Genomic DNA, 9750 nt, shown 5'->3' with positions numbered 1-9750 from the left:
TCACCCTCAAACACCAGCTTAGATTGGGTCCCATTCCCTTCCATCTCACCCCTGGACATGGGGCATTCCTCATCACATCCCATCTAGGTTCCAGGTCTTGTCACCACACCAACCCTGAATGTCTGTCCCTCCAGCCCACCCCTGAACCCTCAAGTTCACCTTTCCATGACAAGGGCACCCTTTCCACCCCAAATTACTAAATTGTCATCTTCTCCAGAGTGGGCAGGGCAGGGCTGGGGATCCTGTGAGGTCAGGAGGCCAGAACAATAAATTCAGACCCATCAACCCTCCCCAGATAAAAAGCCAAGACTCCAGAGTTGCAGACTAGAATACATCACAAACCACCAGACCAGGAATAAGGCAGGGGGCAGCTTTTATTTAACTGGACAGCAGGCTCAAGACACAGCAGAGACCTCCCCAAGCTGCTGTCTGCCCCTGCTCTGATAGAGAAGGGGTACACTGAGCCAACTCTCGACAAGTGAAGCTTGAGGGGGCTTCATTCTACATCCCTAGTTTCACCCCTAGAAGAGCCCTATTCCATCTGATGATGGTTACAGTCTTAACTCTTCCATGCCCTGGACCCACCCAAGGTCTGAGCAGGCCTGCTTGTGTCCTCTGAGCCCACAGGGACCTCATTCACCACCCCATGTGCCAGGAGGGTGCCATGGCCCCTCCCCCCAAGTTCGGAAGCCACAGGGCCCAGGGAGAAGGGGCCAGGCAGGTTCAGGTCAGGCCAGCCTGGTTCCGGAAGCCCGGAGTTGGCATTTAACGGTCTGGGGGGCCCAAGGCAGCTTCCTCTTGGGTAACTGGCTGCTGGGAAGATGCAGACCAGCCAGGCCCCCACCAGGTTTGGATGAGGAGGGGCCGAGGGTCGGCCAGGCAAGGACACATCTGGCTTCCTTTCTTCATGGAAGGGCCAGCCAGCCAGCCACCCGCCTGTCTGCTCATTCTCCCTGGGAGCACAGCCCAGTCTTGAGTTGGGACTGGGGGCGGGGGTTAGTCCCCGAGTCCAGAAATTGGAGGAGGGGGCTGCAGCAGACAGCTGGGTTCACCCACCCCATCTCAGGCCCCACCCATCCCCAGGTTCCTCCTCCGGACCCAGGTCCCAGGCCAGCAGGGTCCTCATTTCTTCCCCCAGGCAGCGACTGGCCCACCCAAGGAGGGCAGGGGCCACAGCAGACTCCAAGGGGGCTGGACTCCTGTTCCTGCTGAACTGAGCCAGTGTGCACAAATCAACTGTGTTTCAGCTCAGTAGGCACAGGAGGCAGAGCCCAGGGAAGGCCCGAGGTTGGCCAGGCAGCAGAGGGGGAGAGGTGGCAGGGCCAGAGGAGGCGGCAGGGCCCTGGGGGGGCGGAACTTAGCCACTGTGAACACGACTTGATGTGGACCTGCTCACAAGCAGCTAAGCCCTGCTCCCCAGGCCAGATGCACGCAGTGGGGCCTCTCTGCCACCCCATCCCCGTCCCCGGGGTCAGCGTCCTCAGCGGTGGCGGTGACAGTGGCGGCCCCGGAGGCAGGGCTCAGGGTCGGTTGGAAATCCCTGGCAATGTGATTTGTGACAGGCAGCAAATCCCATCCCCAGGAACCCCAGCCGGCCATGGCACCAGGGTTGAGGGGCAGGGCGCCGGGCAGGGCCAGCAGCTGGCACCTAGGAGAGACGAAAGGAGGTCGTGAGATTTGAGGACACCTGCCCTCCACGTCCCGCCCTTGCTGCCATCCTTTGAGGTCTCGCAGAGAAGCCGTTTTCCCCAAGTGCGTGCGTGCTGTCGCTTCAGTCGCGTCTGACTCTTGCGACCCATGGACTGCAGCCCGTCAGGCTCCCCTGTCCATGGGATTCTCCAAGCAAGAATACTGGAGTGGGTTGCCATGCTCTCCTCCAGGGGATCTTTCCGACCCAGGGATCGAACCCTCGTTCTCTTGTCTCCTGCATTGGCAGGCGGGTTCTTTACCACTAGCGCCACCTGGGAGACCCTTTCCCAAGTGCAATAGCAGCTAAAGATACCACCAGGCTGGACACCCCCAGCCATGCTTCCCAGACTCAGAGAGGGAGAGATACCCAGAGGGTCACTTTCGGCCAAGGAGGCTGTAGGAACTCCCAGAGCCAGCCCCCCCTCCTTTCCTTGGCCGAGCCCCTACCCCCGCCCCGCCCGCAACACGGAGCCCTGGGCAGGCTAAACGGGGCCATGGAGAGAGGAAGCTGAGGGGGTGGCGGGCAGGCGGCTGAGGAAGTGATCTCACCCCAGCTGGCGCCACTTCCTAGAAGCCTGAAGGGCAGGAGGAAACCACTAGGGCCTCCCCCCATGGCCCCGTCTCCTCAGCGGCCAGGCCTCAGCCTGCGCCCCACCAGAGCGGATGCCGACAGCGGGCGCTCCACTCTCCCCGCAGGCACGCACGCACCCACCCAGAGCATCAGACCCAGGCTCCAGGTGCAGATCCCGGTTCCACGGTTTCCTAAATACCATCCAAGCCTCAGTCTCCCCATCTGTACAATGGAGCCAAGAGCCTCTACCGGGTAACACGGCGAGGTTTCACCAACAGTACGTAGCAACTACCCAGCACCAGGACTCCCTACAGAATCTACGGGACTCAGTGCAAAATGAATACTCGGGTGGGGAAAAAAAAAAATGAATACTCGGGGGCCCCTTGTTCACAAAATAAGAATTTCAAGATGACAGCAGAGTATCAAACCAAATGCCAGGTCCTTTTCAGTGGGGAAACACCCTGTGAACCGCACAGGTCACCCACCGGTGACGCCAGCCCTGTGTTCAGTAAATAGAGACCTCTCGGAGGATGAGAGTCCTATGGCTAGGAGCCCCGAACTCTGGAGCCAGTCCAGCTGCGTTTGAACCCTGGCTCTGCAGCGTACCAGCTGGGCGAGACGGGGCAGGGAAGTCAAACTCTCTGGGCCTCCGTTTTCCCCTCGGCAAAGTAGGGGCAACGCTATGGTGAGGAACTCGTGAGCGCTGTGTGTAATTGGGACGGGGCTACGCTGTCATCATTCCCCAGGCAGAAACAGGAAGGAGGATGGCATTCAGGACACTGCACACGGCTAGGACCTCGGCACCCAGATAGGACAGGGGGTGGCCACCCCCGGGAGACAGGTGGAGGGCGGTGTCCTGCTCTGCGCCGACCCCGCCATACACACACTACATACGCCGGCCACCCGCTTTACGGCGGGGCCCAAGCCCAGCCCTGGCTCCTCAAGGTCTAGGGGCACCAACCGGGAGCAGACGAGGCCCCGCAGGGCGGCCGGCCTCCCTGGGCCGCCTCCGGAAGTGAGACAGCACATTCGTGTCCCAGGGACGAAACGGGAAGGGCGGCCATTTGGCCGGGCCCGTTTCCTGTGGGGTTTCCCCTGCACAGAGCCCCGGGTCGGGGCCAAGGCCACTCCCCAATCCCCGCAGGCACAAAGGCCTGGGTCTCCAGTGCAGGGGGCACTGCCAAGCAGGTGCCCAGGAGCAGGATGACCCCCCATTACCATAGGCGTGCCCCCCAGGCTCAGGGGAGACAGTGTCCAGGGAGGGCCAAGCTCCTGGCAGCTGGAGGCGTTTTGGTGGGGGGCGGGGGGTGCTGCAGGCGGAGGGCCCTTGGGCCAGGGGAGTAGGGCAGGCCCCAGGTCACACCATGGATGGATAGATGGATGGGTGTCTAAGTCCGCTCTGCAGACAGGGCGTGGACTTGAGAGACATACTCTGTAAGCCTACCCCCCCCCCCAAACCCCATGCTCCAAGAATGAATCAGGGGCAGCTTCCGCCGGGGGCGCCACCACCGCCGCCGCCGCCGCCCCCAAGCCTGGTCCCCAAATACTTTCCACCCTCTCAGAGCAGCTGGGATCGGAAAATACCAAGGGCCGCTGGCCCCGCCCTCCCAGCCTGTCACTAACGCTTTGCCTAATGGGCCCAGACTCTCCGCAGAGGCTCCCTGGGCCAGGCCCTGAGCCAGCCGCTAACCTGGGCCTTCCAGCCAAGTGCCGCCTGACCACCAGGGCCACCCCCACTGCCCCGCACCCATCACCCCCATCCCAAGGAGGCCACCATCACCACCAGCCCAACCGACGGGGCAGCCCTCGGAGGTCGGCACCCAGCTGAAGGAAGGCAGGACACTGGCAAGTGGGTGGGCCCCCACTGCCCACCCAAGGCTGAGGGGAGGGGGGCAGGCTCAGGAAGGGGTGAGTAAGTGAGCAGTGAATCACTTGTTATAAATAGGGGAACCGTGCAAGTCACATCTCAGCCCCCATGGTGCCCAGCCACGCCACACTCCAACCCCCTGCCTTCAACTCTGATGACCCTCAGACTGATCACAGAATTCCCAGGGGACCCCTAACATCCACACAGTGAGCCCTTCACTGAGGGGTACATGCTAGCACGGTGTTCACCTCTGCCTGATCCCCAAACAGGTCCCTGTCCCGGCCATCTGGCCTGCATTTTGGGGGGCGCTGACCTCGAGGGTAGTCGCTGGTTTCCAGGCCCGATCCCCCTCCTACGGCACCCCAACAATTCCCAGGCCCAAAGCTCTAGGTTCCTGGGCTCCCCAAGTCATTCCCAAGCTGTGGGTGACCACAGTCGTGGACGCTGACACCAGACCAAGGACAGGAGGCTGAGGGGCTTAGCATCGCCCAAGTCGGTTCCCTGGCCCAACCCAGGACCCCAGCCCAGACCACCCAGGCCTGCTCTGCCCAGGGTCACAGCTTGGTGACCACACCCAGGGTGGCGCCAGCTCCGGCACCCTGAGGCAAGGCGCCGCTAGAGCATGACTCAGCCGTGCCCAGCATGGCGGCGTCCTTCTCTGCCCAAGGATTCTCACACGCCCACACCCACTGGCTTCCGAGTACGTCCTTCCCAGGGGACCAGCCTTCCCCAGACACACCTCCATGATCACCCAGGACACCCGATGGCAGGAGGGAAGGTGGTCAGAGGGCCGCCCCCAAAAGGGATCTGAAGGCGAGGGCCTTGGACAGGGAGGGGAAGCGGACACATCTCTCCGCTCGCTTTCCCAATGCTTCCCATATACAGATGGAAAAGCTGAGGCCCAGAGGGTTCAGAACCAGGCCCAAGGTCATGCGAGAAGTCTAAGGAAAAGCCAAGGCCTGATCCTGGCTTCAAGTGCACGCAGAGTGAGAAAGGGCTGGCCAGCCAGCCCAGACAGGAGCCGGAAGGAATTTTCTCCAGACCGCCCAGGGTTCCTGGCGGCGTCCTTCGCTTCGAACTGACCCCCACCCAGCCTCCCAAGGTAAAGGGCAAACGCTGAAAAATCTTACGGTATATCAAAGAATCACCTAGGCCCTCGGTGAGCAGGTCCACTGTACCCTTTGGGCCAGTGTCCCTCGGATTTCCAGGGGGACAGGGGTCTGCCCCGCAGCTGCGGCCCGCACACATCTGGCCTTCACTTGCAACAGGTAGAGGATGGTGGGGTGGGGTCCCGCAGAGGACCCTTGGAGCATCCGTCCCTGTTGTTTCTTTCCACTGAGCAAGGGTCTGCGGAGACTCAGAGGCCGGGCCGGCACAGACAGGCCCGACCCCCCTGGACACGCCCTGTCACGCATGTGCTCCGCGTGCCAGCCCAGAGCCAGGCCAGCAGCTATTTCGGGGGCCCCCTCCAGACCCACAGACAAGGCTCGCCCACTGGGGTCTTGAGGGAGCTCTCAGAGGACATCCTGCAAGGACAGAGGGCAGTGGGTGCCCCTGGGGCGCTAGAAGAGAGCTGGCACGGAGCCCTAGGGCCCGTGCCTTCCCAGGACAGCGGCATGTGAACACATGCGCATGGGCTGGCCCAGGCACGGTGCGTGGGTGAGCGGACAGGGTGTGCCCTCCATCACCTCGCCTCTAAGCTCGGGCACCTGTTGGGGACTGCCCTCCGGCTCGGGCTGGCATTGGCAGGGCTGCCAGAGGACACCCTTATGCCAAGGGTCCCAGCTTCCCCCTCAAAGACCACCCATCAGGAGCAGGCAGTTGGTTGGGGCTGGGACAGAAAGGATAGGTGACAGAGCCAACCGCACCTCCAAGACATTCAGGAAGCCACTGGGTCTGGGCCTGGCTGGCTTGCACCAGACAGGCAGTGTAGGGCTGAGGGGCTTTGGTAGCAGTGGAGCCCAGCACTGGGGTCAGAGGTCAGTCTGGCGCTAGGATGAAGGGGTCCGGGTTCAGTCTGAGCCCTTTCACCCTCTTCTTGCACCCCAAGGGCATGGGAACCCCAAGCTACACAGGGCCGAGGAGTCAGCCCTCCAGGAAACTCCCAGATGTGGGCCCCCTTTCTATGAATGAGCCTTCTTAGTTGGGCCAGAAGGAGTGAGAAGGGAGGAGAGGGGTCCCCCTAGTCCTCTTTTAAAACCCAGGCTGGACTACTGGGTCCCCACTTCTCTCCTCTGGAGGGCCTCCCCACCCCCACAGTGGCTGACATGTCAAGAACTTGAAGCACTGTCCTCCACCCGCATCCACAGAACTCTGGGAGACCCCCACTCACACAGCCCAGACAGGCACCTACCTTCCCAATCCCGGGGCCGAGACACCATGTCCATTCCCTCCACCCCGAGGGGGGCACATACCCTCCCACCCAGCGCCCAACTCCGACCCACCTTGACCTGCCCCGATTCGCGTTGGGACCCGCCCTCCCCAGCACGCTCTCACGAATCTCCTGGGTCGGGGGAGTGGCTGGGGGGTCGCGGTGGGCCCTTGGGGACGGAGTAGAGGTGGGCCGCCCTTCCCCCGCTCCAAAGGGGGCGCCCCCGGACTGACTCCGCGGCCGCCACCATCAGACCGGCCCCGCCGTCCCCCCAGTCACCGGCGGCGGGGCGCGGGGCGGCGCCCTCCCCCTCGCCCAGGGCTGGGGGACCTGCCAGGCGCACCCCCCACTCCGCCCACGAGTCCAGCGCGGAAAAGTTGTCGCCGCCACCACGGCGCCGCAGTCTCCCTCCCGGTTGCTTCCCCGACTCACCCGCGGGGGAGGGGAGCCGGCACTCGGGGCTCCGGCCGCCGCCCCGGCCCGGCCGGCCGACACCCGGCCGGGCGGGCGGGCGGCGGGCCCGAGTGGGGCCGGGGGCGGTCGCCGGCCGCGCTCCATCCCACTCACTGGCCGGCCCGCCGCGGGGCCGAATCGCTTTTAAAACCTCTTCGTCTCCTCCCCTCCCGGGCCGGGCAGGGGGCGGGGGCGGGCGCGGGGCGGGGCGGGCGCCGCCGTCATGTGCCCCCGGAGCCGGTCCGCCCCCACTTTCTCTCTCCGGTCCCCCAACTCGGTCCCGTCCCCAACTCAGCCCTAACTTTTCCCTCCCTTGTCCCAAGTCTTTCTGAGCCTGAGTCTTAGCTCAACTTCCCTCTCTGCGTCCTGGGCTCGGGGATCCAGCCCCAGTTCTTCAGCGAACGCCCTTCCTGCTGGGATTGGGGCGGGGGTGGGTTCCTAATCCATATCGCACCCGAAACCCCTCTTGGCCGAAGTTCTGCTCCCCTGCGCAGGGAGAGAAACCCAGGAGGCCGAGGACAAGGAGAGAGTAGATGGTGGGGGCACAGTGCCACACTGCCACTGCAGACCCCTCCCTTCCCTGGGGGGCATGGGTCCGGGGAATTCTGGGGTCCGGTCAATTACGAATCCCCACTCTATGCATTTATGCAGTGCGTTCTTTAGCCTCAGGAAGTCCCTCCTTTTATCCCACCCAACCCTCTCCTGCTGCCATTGAAGACTTGCTGACCCCAGTCCAGGTGGTCCCTGGCCTAGGTCCTCCCCCCGCCCCTCCCCGCCAGGCTTCCCGGCATCCCCACCCCCCATCTACCCAGGGCCTCTGGGAAACTCCCAGCTCCTGGAGTATCCCTGGGAGAGAGCCCCTCCCTGCATCCCTCCCGCCTTCCCTGCAAGCCTGTCTGTCCCACCTCATTCTCCGCGGACCTCCCCTCAACCGGGAGGAGGAACACCGAGGCATTGTTCACCAGGACGGGGCCCTGCCTTGGGGCCTGGCCCCGTGCCCAGGTGGGGGGCCGGGAACAAAACTCAGCGAAGAAGGGGCGGGGTGCCCTGTGCCGCCAAGTCAGCCTCCTTGGGCAGGCCCGGATGCCACTTTGCCCTCTCCAAGATGGGATGGGAGCCAGTGGCCCGCAGACCACCACCACCAGCACCATGATGCCGCAGCAAGGTTCTATGGCCTGAGGACCCTTCTCAGACCTGTGTGGGTATTGCTTTGGGAGACAGGTTTCCTCCCACCCACCTCCAATATTTCCGAAGTCATATAATTGGGGTTGGAGGCGGGGGTGTGTGTCAGATTCTTCATAACCCACCTCCTGGGCAACAAGACTAAAGCTGGGATAGGGGGGTACTCGGCGGGAGGGTCCAGGCAGAAGACTGGAGGGGTTGGTTGAATGCCTCTGGGTCACCTCACACCCCCAGAATTCTTCCAGGCTCCCTCATTTCCGCAGTTCAGCTCAACAGGTTTCCCACTTTGGATCTCGGTGGGATTGGGAAGAGAGGGGCAGAAGCCACACCTAGCTACTATCCCATGGGGCCCAGCCCTGGGGGCTCCCGGGTCTTTCTTCTCTGTGGGGCCCAAGGGGCAGGCTGGCCCAGGCTGCAGGATCTGGCAGGTTGGGGCAGGAGGGGGCAGAGCCGCCTGTGGGGCCCCAGGGGAAGATTTGGGGTGGCACAGAATTCCCCGACTCAGGGCGGGGCCCCGAGGGGGTGGGGCACTCACCACAGGACCTCCTGAGCAGCTACAGACAGGGGAATGGAGTCCCCAGGGTCCAGGGTCTTACTGTGGACACATTCGTGCACATGCGTGCTTGCGCAGACACACACACAACCCATTCTAGAAGTATAAAGTGACCGAATTATGATAGGGCACTTCCTCCACACCACCTCTCCAGAACACTCCCTTTATACCCTGAGACAAGATCTCCATCGAGAACCATCCTCCTGTTCTTATTAGTCCAATCAGGCATACATGTAGGGGAAATGCCTCCTCCAGGCTGGCCTCCAGGGATAACTATGTCAACTGCACCTTCTGCTGTTACCCTGCACATGGCTTGGACCACAGCAGCTCAACATCCCTCAGCCCAAACTTGGGAGGGTCCTCCCAGTGTCCTCAGCCCTCCATCTGGATTCTGAACATTTGCCCCCACCAACCCCCTCCACCCTGGTCCTAAGCTGGCCAATTTACCCAGGGACAGCGGCCAAGAGGGATCAGAGCTCTCCAAACCGGCCAACTGATTCTTTGTAATGACGGGGACGGGTGAGAGGACAGGGCCAGGGTGAGACCAGGCCAAGCGGTCAAGTGGCACAGGGCGCACACACACACCCATTTGTTCATTCTTCAAACATTCATTGAGTGCCTGCTGGGTGCCAGGTGCTGTTCTGGGCACTGGGGACACAGCAGAGAACAAGCCAGAAAAAAAACCCTGCCCTCATGGAGTCCACATCAATGGGGGAAATACAGGCAGTAAACAGACAGGTATAAAGATATATAATGTGTTGGGTGGTACATAATAGGGGAGACTAGAAGGGGGCTAAGAAGATGAGAGCAAGGGACTTTCCCCCAGTAGTAAAGAACCTGCCTGCCAATGCAGGAGATATAAGAGACGTGGGTTGGATCCGTGGGTTGCAAAGATCCCCTGGAGAAGAAAATGGCAACCCACTCCAGTATTCTTACCTGGAGAATCCCATGAAGAGAGGAGGCTGGTGGGCTACAGTCCATAGGGTCTCAAAGAGTCCGACATAATTGGAACTACTTAGTATGCAGGGAGATGAGGAGTGAGGGGTTGGGGGCAGATCAAGAAA

General features: G+C 62.2%; 1 long non-coding RNA gene across 2 annotated transcripts; it reads right to left on the bottom strand.

Moving 5' to 3' along the window:
- Nucleotides 1–356: 356 nt before the first annotated feature.
- On the bottom strand, nucleotides 357–7055 carry LOC136155659 (uncharacterized). Of its 2 annotated transcripts, none has more exons than XR_010660852.1 (2): nucleotides 6931–7055; nucleotides 357–1648 (listed from the first exon to the last, which is right to left on the bottom strand). It is a non-coding gene; the product is annotated as an uncharacterized lncRNA (long non-coding RNA). The 2 variants fall into 2 exon arrangements; XR_010660853.1 differs by lacking the exon at nucleotides 6931–7055 and adding an exon at nucleotides 5276–6917.
- Between the last annotated feature and the right edge of the window lie 2695 nt (nucleotides 7056–9750).

The sequence above is a fragment of the Muntiacus reevesi genome, chromosome 1 (assembly GCF_963930625.1).
Source record: "Muntiacus reevesi chromosome 1, mMunRee1.1, whole genome shotgun sequence".
Taxonomy (NCBI): Eukaryota; Metazoa; Chordata; class Mammalia; order Artiodactyla; family Cervidae; genus Muntiacus; species Muntiacus reevesi.
This window is presented reverse-complemented; position numbering and strand designations above follow the sequence as displayed.